The sequence below is a fragment of the Peromyscus californicus genome, unplaced genomic scaffold, assembly GCF_007827085.1.
Source record: "Peromyscus californicus insignis strain IS unplaced genomic scaffold, ASM782708v3 Scaffold_15__1_contigs__length_86483966, whole genome shotgun sequence".
In the NCBI taxonomy this organism is placed as follows: domain Eukaryota; kingdom Metazoa; phylum Chordata; class Mammalia; order Rodentia; family Cricetidae; genus Peromyscus; species Peromyscus californicus.
Genome location: NW_026294447.1, coordinates 26,685,765 through 26,699,540, shown reverse-complemented (window position 1 = coordinate 26,699,540; position 13,776 = coordinate 26,685,765). Strand labels below are relative to the sequence as shown.

The 13,776-nt window shown below is 39.6% G+C and overlaps 1 protein-coding gene across 5 annotated transcripts in view; it reads right to left on the bottom strand.

Moving 5' to 3' along the window:
* The window catches only part of Mipol1 (mirror-image polydactyly 1), a 297,757-nt gene that overhangs the window by 130,663 nt on the left and 153,318 nt on the right, over positions 1-13,776 (bottom strand). The window lies entirely within an intron of this gene.

The following is a 13,776-nucleotide window of genomic DNA, read 5'->3' as shown; positions in this document are numbered from 1 at the left end:
AGGGCACTGTCTCTAGAATATCACAGGCACCTACTCTTCTACATCTCTGATACCAAAAGTCCTTAGATCAAGAAAAGAGGAGATAACAGAAGTGTTAGTGGCAGCAGACACAGCAGATCTTCTCACGTATTCCACACCTTTAGGTCAGCACTCCTTGTCTTTACCTCCAGTCTGGTCAAAGACAGAGAACTGAACACAGGTAGGTATGAGATGGACACAGGAAGTAGGGGAATGCCATGTTCAAAGACTAGGCAATACAAAGATTGAACCAGGGTTCCAGAACCTAACCAAAGCCAATTCACAGAACAAACTGGCCTGGTGTGATTGAAATCCACTTCCTACTACACACGTATGCCTTCATTCCTGAAAAAAGTATTGTATTCTATAAAACAGGTAACAGTTTCTGTAGGAAAATTTACAATGTAATTTTTATATTTCCACCACTATTTACCAAAATAAAATATTAAATTCTACAAAATAATGCTATGAAATTCAGATTAGAAAAACAAACAAACAGTTCCTGGCCAGTTCGGAATAATTAAATGGATCACAAGTACTGCATTTGTGTTATCACAGAGGGTTTCCACTAGAACTCAGGGTTGATTTTGTGGCAGAGGTTACAGTTCACAAGAGGGTTAGCTGTACCTCATGGTTTTTTAGTTTTGATCACCTTGATGAATCTACATAGGTTTTTGATGATTTGGCTGTACCTGGTGCTGCAATCCATGGAGCTAGCCTTCAATACAATTGTTCATTTCAGAGAACCCATAGTAAGCACTGCTTCAGCATTTCCCTCACTGTATCCAGAGACTGTAAACCTGCTCCAGTTGCGAGTCTTACTTGTAATGAGGAAAAAATTTATTCTGTGGAATGTTGTTTGTTTTTGCTCTTTTGGGGAGCCTGGCACCCAGCTCCCAAATAAATCACACATGGAGGCTTATTCTTAATTATAAATGTCCGGCCTTAGCTTAGCCTGTTCCTTGCCAACTTGTCTTAACTTTAAATTATTCCATCTACCTTTTGCCTCTGGGCCTTTACCTTCCTCTATTTCTGTATACCTTTCATTATTTCTTACTCTGTGGCTTGCTGTGTAGCTGGGTGGCTGACCCCTAGGTCCTCCTCCTTCTCTGGCTACTTTCTCTTCTTTCCAGATTTCTCCTCCTATTTATACTCTCTGCCTGCCAGCCCTGCCTATCCTTTCCCTGCCTTGTTATTGGCCAGCTCTTTATTAGACCATCAGGTGTTTTGGACAGGCACAGTAACACAGCTTCACAGAGTTAAACAATTGCAACATAAACAAAAGTAACACACCTTAAAATAATATTCCCCAACAGTGGAATATAAAGTTGGACATGGGAACAGAATGATGTTAGGAACCAGAACCATGGAAGATTTCCACCTCACTTGCTCAGACAAAAACACTTTTATGTGTTTTGGCTCCTTTATCTTTTTTTTTGTAATTATTTTCAATTAATACTGTTTTCATAAAATATATTTTGGTTTTGTCTTTCTCTTCCCCCAACTCCTCCCAAATCTTCTCCATCTCCCTATTCACCAAATTTTATGTTCTGTTTCTCTCTCAAAAAATCAAATACAAAGGAAGAAGAATGTAACAAGAAACACAACACACACACACACAAACCCTCAAAAACACAAAATGAAAATCAAAACAAACAAGTAAAAGACAAATAAGACACAAACATGCCAAAACAAAGCAAAATGAGACAAGAAGTCCAGAAAAATATCAAGGAGTACATTTTTTGTTGGCCAAGAGTGTGGATGACTCACTCAGTGAGACTTCCTTAAAGACAACTGCTTTCCCTCTTTGTCATTGGGTATCAGTTGCAGATAGCTTCGTGGTTGGGGGTGGGACCCCATGTCCACTTCCTGGACTCAATGCTGGTCCTTCATTTGGCTTGAACCTGGGTAGGCCTCTTGCCTGCTGCCAAGGCCTCTGTGAGTTCATATGTGTATCAGTCCTAGAATGTCCCTGGAGTCCTCCTCCTTTCTTTTTCTTTCTATCTGGCTGTTCATTAACTTCAGATGGCTCAGGCCTGCTATAGTGTATATGTCCCCAAGCCTACCTTGTGATGATTGAGTTCCCTATTAGTTTTCCAATTCAAATTTTTGCAGAAAGAATCTGGACTATCTATTTTTTCCAAACAAGGTCAACATCCCTGGCTAGCTTTGGGCTAAGCATCATATTCTAATAGATGGGAGGAGGGATAAATGAATTTGAGTAGGTGATATAAAAGACCCTGCATTTTTTTTCTTTTTTTTTTGTTTTTCGTGACAGGGTTTCTCCGTGTAGCTTTGGTGTAGTTTGTAGTTTTTTGTTTTTTTTTTTAGTTTGTGGAGTTGAAATCAGAAGCAGTAAATGAATATACAAATTGGCATTTTTTATTACAACATTATGGAATCAAGTGATCTTCTAAATCTATGTTCTTTACTAAAAATGTGAAAAATTTTTTGTTTGTTAAATATAGATTAATATTTATATATAAAATACTGTTCATAGTAATATCCAAGACTACAAAATTGTAATCAACCTATTATTCAATTATATAAAAAGAATTAAAATTAGGTATATTTATGCATTGCAACTCACACAGCATTTTAAGAGAGTATTTGTAGAATATTAATGTGTACCAGAGAACACTTATGGAGCCTTAAATAGGGAAAGAAAGACACTACATTACAGGTGTGGCATCCATTCACTCCCCAGATACAGTGCATACATTTATACAATGCATACTATGTGTCAATACTTTTGCAGGAGAGGCAGCCCTGCTAGATTTCAGTTGATGATGTGTACAGGCAGAGCTGGCCATTGGTCAATATCTTTGATTCTTGAGTGTCAAACATTCAATACTATTAGTAGACTCGGATGCAAACGAAGTGAGACAGAAGTCCTTGACATCATGGAGTATTCACTCCTATTAGGGAAATAGACTATCATAATAATAAACAATATCACTCACACACACACACACACACACACACACACACACACACACACAGGCAAGCACGTCAAAGAAAAGGCGGGGAAGGTAACAAAGAAGTGCCGACAAGGGTATGTATGGACTGCAATACAAAACAGGTCGGCCAGAGAAGGCCTTGCTGTTGCAGAAGCATTTCAAAAGATATGAAAAAGGCAGAAGCAAATTTCATGTAGGGAAAAGAACACTCCTTGAAAGTGAAAACCGGAAGTACAAGGCTCTGAGATGCAAGCATGCCTGGTATGTTCCAGGAGAGTGGTACGTGTCCGGTTTCTAAAGTGAAATATGGTAACGGAGGAGTAAAATAATCTAACTTACAGTTTAATAAGCTCATCACAAAGGCTGTGCGGAGATAGAGAAAGACAATGACAGACTGTGGTGGCATTGTGTTCCTCAATATATTGCGCACCCTAATAAACTTATCTGGGGTCAGAGGACAGAACAGCCACTAGAGATAGAGGCCAGAAAACGGCGACACACACACCTTTAATCCTATCACTTGGGAGGCAGAGATCTGTCCAAAGCCACACTGGAAACAGCCAGGCATGGTGACACACGCCTTTAATTCCAGGAAGTGATGGCAGGAAGCAGAAAGGTATACAAGGCGTGAGGACCAGGAACTAGAGTCTGTTAAGCTTTTAGGCTTTTGAGTAGCAGTTCAGCAGAGATCCATTCGGATGAGGACACAGAGGCTTCCAGCTTGAGGAAACAGGATAGGCTGAGAAGTTGGCGAGGTGAGGTTAGCTGTGGCTGGTTCTGTTTCTCTGATCTTTGAGTGTTCACCCCAATACCTGGCTCTGAGTTTGTTTTTATTAATAAGACCTTTTAAGATTCATGCTACAACAGACACAGGTGACATTAAGAGACTCTGCCAATAATTGAGGCAGAGGTGAAACAGTTTGGCATCTAGTTGCAATGGAAGTGGTGAGAATAACTGAGACCTTGATGTGCATGAGCAGTACAAGAATCAGTTTGTAGACAGTAAAATAGAATGCCCGAGAAGGAACGAGGCCAAGCCTAACTCCAAACACTTTGACCAAAGTTACTTTTAAGATAAAAGGATGGTGTTTTTAGATGTAGCTATGAGTGAGCATATCTAGGGGGCAGGATAAGAGGTTTGGAGTTAGGAATGTAGTACAGTGCCTGAGCCACACTCCGAGTAAGGACTTTTATTTTGGCATATTATTTGAGGTGAAAGGTGGTCTCTTACCTGAACCCCCTCTCCCCGCCATAGTCCTTGCTTCCTAGTATTTATGTCCCATGCATTCCTCTTCCCTCTGATGTGGGCTGGACTTAGTAACTAATTTTTTAAAATAAATTTGCAATTTTTAAATAATTATCTTCACCAGATTGGCCTGTAGGCAAGTCAATGGAGGAATTTTCTTGATTATTGCTTGATACTGGAGGGTTCTGCCCCCCCCCCCCCATGGGTAGTACTACCCTGAGCAGGTTTCCTGGGTTATGTAAAAAGCAAGACAAGTAAACCATGGAAGCAAGCTAGTCAGTAGTAGTGCTACACGAACTCTGCTTCAGTTCCTGCCTCTAAGTTTCTGCCTTGAGTTCCTCTCTTTTCCAAGATGATTTTATTCATAGTATTTATCACAGCAATACAATGAAGGCTAACCCATAACCCTTTGCACACACATCTTTTCTAACTGGCTGGTTTATAAAAAAATTCATATATTCAGTGTGCATAGAGAGAGTTTCTTTCAAGTATAGCATGTGTTTAACTATATTCATTCCATATCGTCTCTCTTCCCTCCTCATCCTTCTCCCATCCTACTCATTTCCTTCTGTTCTCCAGTCTCCTTTCTACTTTTATGCCATAGGTCCTGTGTGCACGTGTATGTCTACGATATATCGTTATGAAATCTAGGATTTAAAAATGAGAGCAGGGCTGGGGAGTGGTTCAGAGGGTAAACTGCCTTCCATTCGAATGTGAGAACTGGAGTGTGGATCCCAGCACCCAGGTCGATGTCAGGTGAGCCTCGGAGCCTGTGCTTTCTGCACTGGGGAAGAAAAGATTTGAGCAAGCTAGCTAGTGATGCTAACAGAACCAGGGACCTCTGGCTTCTGGTGAGAAGCTCTGCCTAATATATGTGGTGCAGAGTGATGGAGGAAGCCATGGAATATAAGTGTCTCGCCTTTGCATGCACATTCACACATGTGTACTTATACCTACACATGATTATGTAACTATACATGCAATACACATACACATACTACACATAAACAAAATGAGAGAATATATGCACCATTTGTCTTTATGAATCTGCTTTATCTTGCTTACTATGATGATCTCTAGTTACACCCATTTTCCTGCAAATGTTTTTCTTTTAAGTCAAAACATTATTATTAAAAGCTTTGAAATAAGAAAACATTACACATTGAGATTATCCAAATCCCAGGTCTATTCATCTCAGATAAGTATTATACAGTTAGAATATACATTCTAGAGTTGTAGAGTTTCACATTGGATTGTACCTTCACTATCAATATATTTTTATGCATATATCTATCACAAAAAAGAAAAATATACACATTCTGTAGAGGGCTAATACCTAAAATAGACAAAGAACAAAAGGAAAAACAAATGAAAATGGGATGTCAAGAAAACAACTCAATTAAAAAAATAAGGTGCAGATCTAAACAGAGAATTCTTTTTTATTATTAACATAATTTTTATTGATTCTTTGGGAATGTACTCTAATCCCATTCATTTCCCAGTCCCTCCATATCTGCCCTTCACCCTTGTAGTGTCCCCCCACAAAGGAAAATTAAAAATGAGATAATAAAAATAAGATAAAAATTAAAAACGCAAATAAGAAGATTAATTAAGCAAACAAAAACAAAACAAAGAAAAAACAAACAAACAAACAAAACCCATTTCAATCCTTTGTCTTTCGGCCTCTCCATCACCTCATTTGCCTTGGTGGCATTGGGAGCTGCTGTGTATCATGCAGTACACCGTTTTGTCCAAACAGCTTTACTTGCAAATGTTCATTATGTCATGTGTTGTTGGTCAGGTTCAAGGCCTCTGGCTTCTGGTACACCAGCAATACTGGAGCCCACTAAAACTCCTCCCAGATATCCTGCAGTTGCCACGAGTAATAGAGATCCAGCCGCTATGGTTTGGCAGGACCAGTCCCTTCACACACTCCAGCAGGTCACAGATGGGGTAGATGTTGGGGAGTGCCCACTCAAAGACCTGGATGTATGTCTGGGTGGTGGCTGAGTTGTTCTGAACAGGCAGCTGGGACCACTCCCCTCAAGTGAGGGGCAGAGCCAGCTCCCCAACGCCAGTGATAATGGGTGGGACTAGCTTTCCCAAGTGCCAGAATGGGGTAGGAGGCAGGAAGAGGGGCAGCTCTCCTATTATGGCTGGGCAAGCTTTCCTGCGCAAGGGTCACTGGGGTCAGTCTGTTATCCCAGGGCTGTTGAAGGGTGATTGTCAGCTCTCTGGTTGGGTGGGGAGTGGTTCTCCCTTATCGAGTGAGAGGCAAGGACAGCTTAGCATGGCCCTTATACTTAAACACATGGTTCACATAGGCCCCTGTGGAAACACAGGCAATGGACATCAACACAGACCCCAGCTGTGGCAGGACCACAGACCTAGACATGGCCACCCGCAGCAGCTTGGGCCCAGATGTCACTACGGCCTTAAGTAGCAGAGCAGGCCTCTCAGATTGGCATGAGCCTGGTGGCAGCATGATCAAGACTCCAATATTGCCCCAGGTGGCAGTCCAGACCTCTGGCAGTTGCTTGGCTTTCAATGGTAACAAGAGCAATGGACTGCAACACAGACCCAGACATGGCCCCTGGCCACAGCCTGTCAACATGGCCCACGGCAGCAGCATGACCCTTTGGCACCAACATGGTCTCATATGTCAGCCCAGATTACAGGCATCTGTCTAGCCTTTGATGGTAATGGGAACCATGGACATCAGCACAGTCCCTGGCTATGGTAGGGCCAGACTCAGACATGACCCTGGGCTACAGCTAGGGCCAAGATGTTTCCATGGCTACAAGTGTAGCACCACAGTCCACCCCAGTCTGTACGGCCCTGGTGGCAGCATGACTATCGGGCATCAACCTGGCCTCGGGTGTTGGCCCATACCTCGGGCACCTGCAAAGTCAAAGGTGGCTCCACTGACATCGATGCAGACCCTGACTGCAGTAGGGCCACGGACCCAGACATGACCCTTGACAGCAGTCTGGGCTTGGTTGACACCATGGCCACTCAGATCAGCATAGCCTCAGCTGCAGCACATCCCTCAGAACCCAACATGGCTAGAGGTGGCAGCCCAGAACCAGGGCCTCCATGTGGTCTTTGGTGGCAAAAGGGGCCAGGGACATCAACACAGATCCTGGCCTGAGGTAAGACCATGAACAGAGAATTCTTAAAAGAGAAAATATAATTGACCGACAAACAAAGAAATGTTCAACATCCTTAGTCAGCAGAGAACTGCAAATTAAAACTACTTTGAGATTTCATCTTAAACTAGTCAGAGTGGCTAAGATCAATAAAACAAATGACAGGTTAGGGCAAGGATGTGGAATAATGGGAACATCCATCCATTGTTGGTAGGAGTGCAAAACTGTATAGTCACTTATGGAAATCAGTGTGGCAGTTCCTTAGGAAGTTGGATATAGACTGATCTACCTCAAGATCCAGCTATATCAGTCTTGGGCATATGCCCAAAGGATGCTTCATCCTTCTATAGAGACACTTGCTCAACCATGTTCGTTGATGCTCTATTTCCAATAGCCAGAAATTAGAAATAGCCTAGATGTCCCTCAAGGGATGAATAAAGAAAATGTGGTACACTTAAAAACGGAATAGTACTCAGCTGTTAAAAAAATGAAATTCACAGGTAAATGGATAGAGCTATGAAAATATCATCCTGAGTAAGATAACCCTGACCCAGAAAAAAAATATAGCATGTATTCACTTATATGTGGATATAACTTTTAAGTCTTGAATAAGCAAGCTACAATCTCTATAATCACAGATATTAGGAACAGAATAAGGAACTAGTGGGGAGGAATGGATCTCCATAGGAAGAACATGTGGTTTTGTTTTTTCTTTCTGAGACTGTATGACTTCACTTAACATTACACTTTCTGAGTTCCTTCATTTTCCTTCAAATTTTGTGACTTCATATTTTAAAGAGCTGAACAGTATTTCATTTAATATACATCCCACATGTTCACTATCCATTCATCCTTTGAGATGGTTTTATACCATTTCCTTGCCAGAGTGACTAAAGTAGCAATAAACTTGAGGTGCACATATCTCTGTGATAGGGTGAGGAGTTCTTGGGGCATACGCCAAGGAGTGGAACAGCTGGGTGATAGTTCTAGATTCAGTCTTCTGAGGGATCTCCAAAATTATTTCTATTTGTATTCATTTTCATCCCCCAAACATCAGGCCAAGATTTGCTGTCAGATTTCTTGATGATAGCTATTCAGACTGGGATAAGGTGGTGGTATCTCAGACTAGAGCTAATTTGCATTTCCTTGATGGTTAGGGCATTGGACACATTTAACTACTTAATGGCCATTTACGTTTCTGTTTTGAAAATTGTCTATTAGATTTGTTAGTCCATTTGCTGACTGGCAGTTTATTTCCTTGGTATTTAACTTCAGGAGTTCTTTGTAATCTCTGGATATTATTCCCTTGTCTGAAGTGTGACTGGCAAAGATTTTCTCCCATTCTGTGAACTGTCCATTTGCTCTGATGACTGGCTGTGCTGAACTTTTCGTTTTCATGTCGTCCCATCAGTTGATACTTTGGGCTAATTCCTGTGTTATTGGTATATATTGAGGACTTCTTACTTATCACAATAACTTAAAGAGATTTCCCCACATTTTCCTCTAGATGTTTCAACATTTCAGACTTTAAATTAAGATCTTTGATTCATTTGGAAATAATTTTTGCACAAGGTGAAAGATATTAATTTAATTCATTTTCAAGATATCCAATTTTGCTAGTATGATTTGTCCAACAGGCTGTTTTTCAATGTATATTTTTGCCTCCTTTGTCACAGATTAAATGGACATAGCTTTAACATTTTATTTTTGGGTCCTCTATTCTACTCCATTGGTCTACCTATCTGTTTTTATGTCAGTACCACCAGGCTGATTTTGTCACTATAACTCGCAGTATAATTTATGTTTGGTTATACTAATGCCTCCAGCAAAGATCCAACTCTTTGTTTGGCTAATTTTGTGTATTGTTCTTTTAATCTCTACTTCTCTGAGCTTTATCATTTCCTACACCATCCACTGCGATTAGGATTGGCTGCTTGTTGTGTTTTGAGAACCTTGAGGTACACCACCATTAGGTTATTTGATATGAGTACTTACTGCTAAAAATTTTCTTCTTAAGATTTCCTTGGCTGTTTCCCAGAGGTTCTGGTAGGTTGTATGTTCATTATCATCTGCCTTTAAGAAATTTTACTTTTCTCCAGGTGGCGGTGGTGCACACCTTTAATCCCAGCACTCGGGAGGCAGAGGCAGGTGGATCTCTGTGAGTTCAAGGCCAGTCTGGTCTATAGAGCGAGATCTAGGACAGACACCAAAACTACACAGAGAAACCCTGTCTCAAAAAAAAAAAAAAAAAAAAAAAAAAGAAAGAAATTCTAGTTTTCCTCTATGATTTCTTGGATGTCCCATTGTTACCCAAAATGTATTTTTTTATTCTCATTTTTTTTGTGGTTTCTATAGTTTCTCTGATGTTAATTTCTAGTTTTATTCCATTGTGGCTAAACAGAACACAAGGAATTATCTATTTTTTTTTTATTCATCGAGACATGATTTATGTTCTATAATATGATTTTGGAGAAGGTTCCAGGTGCTGCTAAGAAAAAAGTCATATGGAAACCCACTACTCAGAAGCTTCCTAAAATATATCCATATATAAAAAGAGTTTAAATGGAGTTACTTTGGAATGGGAGGGATACCGCAAATGGATACCACATGTTACCAAATATAAACTACAGAATCAGAAATGGGTTACCTTCTTTTGACTTGTTTCCCAAAGGTACCTCATAAGCATCCTAAAATTATAAGCTACTTCCATCACTCTTGGCTACCCTCCATCCAGAACCTGACAATAAGACCCTATTCCTATTGTCTTATGTTGAAGACATCACTTACTTGAATCATAAACATGGAGAAATTGAGTGTGTGCTGATCGCAAAGCCTCATCCCTACTAGCATCTAGTTTTCATAATGTTGGAAGGTGCTATGAACAGTACCAGAGAAGAACAGTAATCCAGCTCTGAACCATTTTGAACTACATAGATGTGTGGCTTGACAAGGTATGCTCAATGCTGTAATAATGGCACACATGTTATGGGTTTAACCAACCACTTTCAGGCTCAATTCAAAACTATCTTCATGAAATGAAACCCATACCTGTTTCATGAGTCCAAGAAACTGTGGCTAGATAACCCCTAGGCCCTAAGAGAGAACCTACTACTACTATTTTGAGAGAACCTACTACTACTATTTTGCTAAACAGACATAGTATTAAAATGATCCCTAATGACTTATCAGTATACCCATAGATCAGCATGTCTCTCAGCTTTTATTAGAGAAGCTTCTTCTTGTAGTAGATGGCAATTAACACAGAGACCCATAACTAGTCAATGTATAGAGCCTAAGATGCTTGAGTGCACATCACAGCCATAAATGGGACACCTGTGTTACACCCATTCTCCAAGCCACAGAAATATTGTTAGAAGAGGAAGTGTTCAGATTATAAGAGCCAGAGGTTGTGGATGATTTCAAGGAAATAGCGCTTTGCACACAACAGGAGTTACATATATGAATTCACAGAGACTGTGACAGCATGCACAAGATATGTATTAGTTCAAACTAGACAAAATCCCAGCACAAAGCAGGGCAATAAGTATGAAGGCCCACTCCTGACTGAGGAGCTATTGACATTTGATAGTTTCTGATTAAAGTTTATATTTATCGGTGTTAATGATGATAGTACAATTTGTAATATCAGAAATATTGCTGAGATTAAACACTTCTAAAGACAGTCACTCTTTTAAAAATGTTGTTAATGTTCATTTAGATACAAACTTAATGTTAAATTAAAAATGTTGTTAATGTTCATTTAGATACAAATTTAATGTTAAATCATAGTGGTACATATAAATGGACTGATAGTTTCCTATCAAACGGGTCATCCATAACTTGAATGACAACCAGAAAAACAATCACCAAATGAAAGTGAGATTTCCCCAAACAACCATTTAAAACTGTGATTATTAGAATAAATAAATGTGGACCCGAGAGACGGCTCAGTGGTTAAGAGCACTTGTTACTCTTACAGAGGACCTACCTGGGTTTGGTTCCTAGCTCCCACACTGAGGTTCACAGCTCTGTTACTCCAGCTCCAGTGACACCATGCCCTCTTTTGGCCACCAAAGGCACTAGTTATATACATGGTGCACATATACACACGCAAGCAAACACTACTACACATAAAATAAAACTAAATACATCTTTTAAAAAAAGAATAAGGAAATGTACTATGAGTGATAATATTTTTATACTGAATTTAAGTTTTCCATGAAGGAATCATTTAAAAACAGACCAAAAGTCAGCATTATGCACAGCAGACATTTTTTTATGAGTTTCAATTCACACAGAAAGGCCAAGTTGATGAAATTTTTCAAAAACTGATTCTTCCTCTCCTCTTTACAGGACTTAAATCAGCTTTAGTTAATAGATGCAACATCAAAATCAGACTTTTGAAGAAAAAACAAAGATCAAATAGAAAAGATTTTAATGCAGTATATTTCTCAGGAGTATACATGAGTTACATTTACATATTACTTTAAATGTTATAGTCTAGAGAGATTTCCATTAAACAGGTGATTCATTTTCGCTTTGAACTCCCATGTGTCTTGGGTGGTCTACTTATTCCTTTCTAACTTTAATAACTTCTCAGAAGTTTGCATGTATTTCTCTCCATAAATAGCCATCACCATTTAAATACATTTACCATAAATATGCAAAAGTGACAGAAATTTATATTATTTCTCTCTTTGACTATGTTAATGATTACTATGTTAGAATGTGTATCTTAGGTCCTGTTTTAACTTGAAACAGCCATAACATACTGTCACATGCTCTGTCCTGAGTCATGTTTGGTGGAGGATGGCTTTAGAACACTTATTTCCCATTTTGTATGTACACACACACTTTACAAAGTTATACTTAATTGTCATAAAATTATCTATTCTTTGGGGATAATTAAAAATAATCATAGTAATCTATAATTCTCTTATCTATAGTTTTGGTCTACTTGTAAATTTAATAGAAAATGGATTAATGGCAACTAATTTATAAGTCTGCCACCATGAATTTCAAAAATATTTTGTAGAAAAATCTTTTTACTAAGTTTTGTACTTTGTCCAGATGAAAAACATCTTACACATTTTTCAGTGTGTGTGTATAGGAGTAGGGTGTATGGCTGTGTGGGTGCATGTTCCTGTGTGGGTGCATGTTCTTGTGTGGGTGCATGTTCCTGTGTGGGTGCATGTTCTTGTGTGGGTGCATGTTCTTGTGTGGGAGCATGTTCTTGTGTGGGTGCATGTTCTTGTGTGGGTGCATGTTCTTGTGTGGGAGCAGTTCTTGTGTGGGTGCATGTTCTTGTGTGGGAGCATGTTCTTGAGTGGATGTATGTTCTTGTGTAGGAGCATGTTCTTGTGTGGGTGCATGTTCTTGTGTGGGAGCATGTTCTTGTGTGGGTGCATATTCTTGTGTGGGTGTCCATGTGGAGGGAGAGATGGACATCAGGTATCCTTTCATTGCACTATCTCATTCTTGTAGACAGAAGCTCTCTGCTCCTACAGCTCATGGACTTGGCTAGACTGGAAGCCCCAGGGACCCATTGGTCACAAATGCACATTTCAGGACCCAGTGTTTAATCTGAGTGCTGGGTGTCTTACTTAAGTCCCCGTCCTTGCATAGCAAGGCATTTTTTGAGGATGTTTTTTCAGTTTTGGTTTACTGTGCCTGATTCTGAAAGCCATGATACTGACTTATAATCTAAGATAAAATTGAATTTAAGGGAACTAGCAAATCTCTTGTCACACAATTAAAAAGACAGTATTTTTGTTCCTTACAGACTAAACTTGTTAATGAGCATACAAGCACCTTGAGAGCTGAGACCATGAGTGGACAGACACTTCATTAAAAACGGTAGTAACTTAAAAGTAGAATGGAAGGACATGTGGCACATGCCTTTAGTCCCAGCACTCAAGAGGCAGAGGCAGGCGGATCTTCAAGTGTGAAGTCAGCCTGATCTACACAGTAAGTTTCAGGACAGCCAGGGCTATAGAGAAACCCTGTGTTGAACACCCCCTCCTACCAAAGAAAAGAAAGAATGAAAAAAGAGACAGAAAAAAGTAGAATGGAAAGTCATGAGCACACTCCCTACCCAAATAGTAAGACTCATACTAATGGGCTTTTCTCAGGATTACTGGACCTGTATTACAACGAGACAGAACACGTCATAAAATGTATATGTCACGTTTCAAGTTCCAGTTGAATACATTGTCTTTCTTTCCTTTTAACATTTAAAGTACTCCTTCAGTTTCCAAACAAATTCACATGTCCTTCAAGCAGTGTCAGTTCTCTGGGTGACAAATACTACAATACATTTAAAACTGTTACAATAAATGTCGCCACAAAGAAAAGGCTGATGATTTATTATTTCTTTTGGAGTGGTCACTTTTCATTAAGTCTA